Genomic DNA, 5093 nt, shown 5'->3' on the forward strand with positions numbered 1-5093 from the left:
GTCACAGTCTCCCCACCCACCCCTCTCTGCTTGTCTGGTTCCCTCCACCTCACCCTCCAGGCTGGAGCTGCATGTCCCCCACCACACCGACTGACTGACATCCCCACTGGAGATGGAGGAAGGGGTGAGCCTTCATCTGCAAGGCAACCCGACTCAGAAGAGCCCATGGTCAGGGCATCAGAGCAGCCAGGTGTGCAGGGCAGCTGGCACGTGGAGCTGGTGTCTACTCTCAACCATGACATGTGAGGTCTGGCAAGGCCTCAGCCAGCAGGGAGATGCAGAAGACAGAAACAATGCCAGGACAGGGCTGAGGGTAAAGATGGTGGCCTGTGCTGGTCATGGAAGAAAGGGCAACTGTGGTCTAGCCACTCACACCTCCATCCCTCTCCTTCCAGCTTGGGGCACTGCCTGGCGCCGTCTATGCATCGTGCTAGAAATATGCCCCAAACACTGGAAAACCAGGTGAATTCAGAGAGAAATCTGGATGTTTGGTTCCTCACAAAAACACCTGCTGACCCTGGGCCCACAGCCAGGTGCCCTGGCCCCAGCCCCCCCTGGCCACACCACACAGCCACTGTACCCTGGCCTGCCTTGGAGCCACCTCAGCTTGCTGATCGGCACTGACCTACAGCTCTGGACACTTCCTCCTCCCACATGCCCTCAGTCATCCCTGGGCTGAACCACAGCAGTTATCTAAGTGTCTCCCTGTGGCAAGCAGGGCACCATGGCAACAAACTCCACGTAACCTCTGCCTGTGCTGGTGCCACCGTCCAAAAGCAAGCAGCTCAGCTACCAGGGCTGTTGATTTACAAACCCGGGCCACAAGCCAGTGCCCTGCACATGACACCTTGCCCCACAAGGGAGGAGGTGGGTGTTCATTGAGCGAGAACTTGTTCCATTAGAAGCTCAGTCAACCAGGGTGTGCAGGGCCAGCGCTGGGGTCTCCTCCACACACCTGGGGGACTGTCTTTAGTGATAATGTTCAACGAGACCAGAGAGCTGACGTGGTCCACAAAATCAGTGCCTTCATGCCGGCAGAGCTTCAGGCTGAAGACTGACTGGACTGAACCGAGACAGTCCAGAAAAAGTACCCATCCCTCCTACGACCTACCTCAATGCCACAGGCACACTTCCCACATTCATGGCCTGCTGGCTTTCCATTTGCCTGTGCCCATGACTTTGGTCCACCTGGAGCTGAATTTGTATCCTAAAAGAAGGAAGGGAATGAGAACAGGGCTGCTGTCCACACCCTGACCATGTTGGAGCAAGGTGCTCTGAGGCTACATTGCTGTACCCACTACCACCAGCCAGGCAGGACCCAACCACACATGCTTGCCACATATCCTTCCACTCAGGAAGCAGCCCAGGCTCAGGAAGCACTGACCATGTGACAGATGTGGAGCAGGCCAGAGGGCAAGCAGCCAAGCCAGTGTCACACCCTGGAACAAGCACCCCCACAGAACTCCTCTATCTTGACCCAGGGACAAGACCAAACCCCAACTCTAGTGCATGCTTTAAAAACTGTGCTGCTGCTAAGAGAACACATGCGTGGGAAAGCTGACATGCCTGCTGTGTCACTGGCCAGCCTGGCATCACTTCCCACAGCTACTGTCATCCCCCAAGGCCCTACTCTGCAAGCCCAGCCTTCCGCTCCCTCCTCATCTGGGCTCGCCAGCTCAGCACACCTTTGCTAAAAGCTCCCTACATGCAGGCCAGGTGGCAGGCACACTGGAGTCACCTGGGTTAGACACCTAGCTAGGGAGGGAGCACCAGCAATTGTCCCCACTCTGTCTGGGTCCAAAGCCCCTTCAGGTCCCCAACCACTGAGCTCAGCTGCCTTGTAGGAGACAGGAAGAATAAAAGAAAAGCAGGCCCCGGCAAGGACCACAAAAGAAATTTCTAATTATTGACAAACTGGATGCTATAAGGCTCGAGTCTTGGAACAAGTCCAGAGGGAACAGCTCATAATCTTGAAAACAAGATATGATCCTGGGGTCGAAAAACTGACCCCAGACTGTTTCTCAACTGGCGTCTCAGAGTCACATGTTTTACGTATCTGGTGGAAAAGCTATAGATAAGAATATTAGTCTTAGTTACTGATTTGTTATTGATTACTGTTTCCTAATTACTCAATGGTTAATGATTATTTTGTTATAGTTTAACTCCCCACTTATTCTTTCATTCATGGCTAAAAGTATAATAAAGCTGGCTTGGATTCAGTTTTGGCACCTTCACCTTGGAGCTGTGTTGGTCCCCTGATCCTTCGCTTTTCTCTGAATTCTTGTGTCTCGTTTCTCATTCTCTCGCCATATCGCGCTTTTTTTTTTTTTTAATTTTATTTTATTTTTAAACTTTACATAACTGTATTAGATTTGCCAAATATCGCGCTTTTGGAAATCCTGCTTGTCGACCCGAACGGGGATCCGAAAGTGAATCCAGCCTCCGAGGCTAGCTCCTAGTGGCAGAGAATGCAGGGAAATCAGGCCAGCTCGGTGGACAAGGAAAGTACTTGGTAAATACACCCCTGCGGATTTGTCAATCAGGGTAACAATGGGGCAAAATCCTTCTAAGCATAGTGACTATATGCAAGTGTTAAAAACTTTGTTAAAAAGTTCGGAGGTTGAGTTTTATAGTTTCTGGTCTTATGTTTAGATCTTTAATTCATTTTGAGTTTATTTTTGTGCACGGTGTTATAATATCATATATGAAACGAGTCACCAGTCCTGGTTCGATGCACGATACTGGATGCTTGGGGCTGGTGCGCTGGGATGACCCAGAGGGATGGTATGGGAAGGGAGGAGGGAGGAGGGTTCAGGATGGGGAACACATGTATGCCTGTGGCGGATTCAGTTCAATATATGGCAGAACCAATACAATATTGTAAAGTTTAAAAATAAAATAAAATTTAAAAAAAAAAGTTCGGAGGTTGAGATTTCTCACTCTTCTTTTAAAGAATTGTTTTCTGCCATTGAAAAATATTGCTACTGGCTAGATCCAGATAAAGGGACTTTGAGGCATGAGGAATAGCAAGAAGTTATGCGTTGCCTGCGCCCAATGCAGCGAAAAGATTCCTTTGTCTGTATGGTCAGTAGGGAATCTTATTAGCACAGCTTTAGGACCACTGCAATCCAAAACCTCGGATTCAGGGGATTCTGTAGAACAAATACAAGAACAAATGGAGGAAATGAATTTATATGATAACATAGGTGATGAGGAAGAGAAACTATCAATAAAATTGAAAAATAAGAGCTAAAAGAATGATAGAAGTCAAGAACAGATCTTTCTCTCTCGACCAACTGCACCTTTGGTCAAGCCCCTTCCTTTCAATCCTGAAACCCCTTGGGATGGTGGATTTGCTTTTAAACCACAGATAACTGTGCCTAATAAAATGACACCTTTACAAAAGGGAGTTCGTATGGCACAATTGCAGGGGAATGAAGATGCTTTAGTTCTCCCTGTGGCTATAACTCAAATCCCACCAGATCCTCAATTTCCACAAGGAAGAATACATTATGATTATAATGCCATAGCATTTAAAACCATAAAGGAGATAAAACAGGCATGTACCCAATATGGAACTGATTCTCCTTATACCATGGGACTAATTCAGGGACTTTCACAAGCTGAACAGTTAATTTCTTATGATTGGGAAATGATAGCCAGAACTTGCCTATCCACCTCATAATTTTTACAATTTAGGACCTGGTGGCAAGATGAGGCAAATCAACAAGCTTGCCAAAATGCAACAGCAAACCCACCAGTTGATATAACACTGGATCAATTAATGGGTAGTGGGGCACATTTTGGCATTCAAGCTCAGTTACAATGATGATCAATTACTCACTCAAGTGAGAATGATATGTTTAAAAGCCTGGGAGAGACTAAATCCACCCAGACAAGCCTTAATTTCATTTACCCAAATTAAATAATCAAATGGGGGACCTTATGTAGATTTTATTGCCAGGCTACATCAAAATTTAAATAAAACAGTCTCACAACCTGGTTTGAGAGATATGCTGATACAAGTTCTTGCTTATGACAATGCTAACTCAGAATGTAAAAAGGCGATTCAGCCTCTCAAAGGACATGGTGCCCCTCTAGAAGAATATCTTAAAAGTTTGCTGGTATACCTGTGGCAGATTCATTTTGATATTTGGCAAAACTAATACAATTATGTAAAGTTTAAAAATAAAATAAAATAAAAAAGTTTGCTGGGATATTGAGTCAGAACCATATAAAATGCAACTTCTGGCTCAAGCATTGTCTAAGGCTAATAAAAAGACAGATATGAAATGTCACCAATGTGAAAAATTAGGACACATTAAAATAGACTGTAAAGGAAGAAGAAGGTAGTCAGTTGATAAATTATACTATTGGCTCTGATGCCACTCCTATTTGTCTTGGTTTTGGAAGTATATGTCTTAAAACAGGATATCAAAAGTGGCTGTCAGTTGTCAAAGAATCAAATGAGGATAAGACGTCCCTCTTTCTGTTAACTGCCCTTACTTTTTTAGAAAAAGAAGAAACCTCCAGCATGATGAATCCACCTGACCTTCCTGATTGTGTTCCTGAAATTAGCCATGGTATTGAAAATTGGTTAAGATGGAAATTATGTAAAGGATCAAAAGGTGACTTATTATTAAATGTTGCAGAAAGCTCCATTATCAATTTGGGACCCTGCTTCTGCTGCTGCTGCTGCTGCTAAGTTGCTTCAGTCGTGTCTGACTCTGTGTGACCCCAGAGACGGCAGCCCACCAGGCTTCCCCGTCCCTGGGATTCTCCAGGCAAGAACACTGGAGTGGGTTGCCATTTCCTGAGGAACCCCTAAATGTATAGAATCTAAAAAGTCTTCCCCATGGGTATATAATGAAAAGACAATTAGTACTTATGGTAGTCAACCCCTCATATGGCACGGGGTAGGATTAGCTCCCCCTGTGCCTCGTCTAGATCATTATCCTAGTTATGATGAATTATGGAAAATACCCATGGCATTAAAAGAACTAATTGCTTGGAAGGGACAATATACTGCATATATTTTAAATAACCCAAAAGCTACCTTTAATTTTACAAAAAACTCTACCCACACTATTCAG

This window comes from Bubalus bubalis, chromosome X, assembly GCF_019923935.1.
Source record: "Bubalus bubalis isolate 160015118507 breed Murrah chromosome X, NDDB_SH_1, whole genome shotgun sequence".
NCBI classification, from domain to species: Eukaryota; Metazoa; Chordata; class Mammalia; order Artiodactyla; family Bovidae; genus Bubalus; species Bubalus bubalis.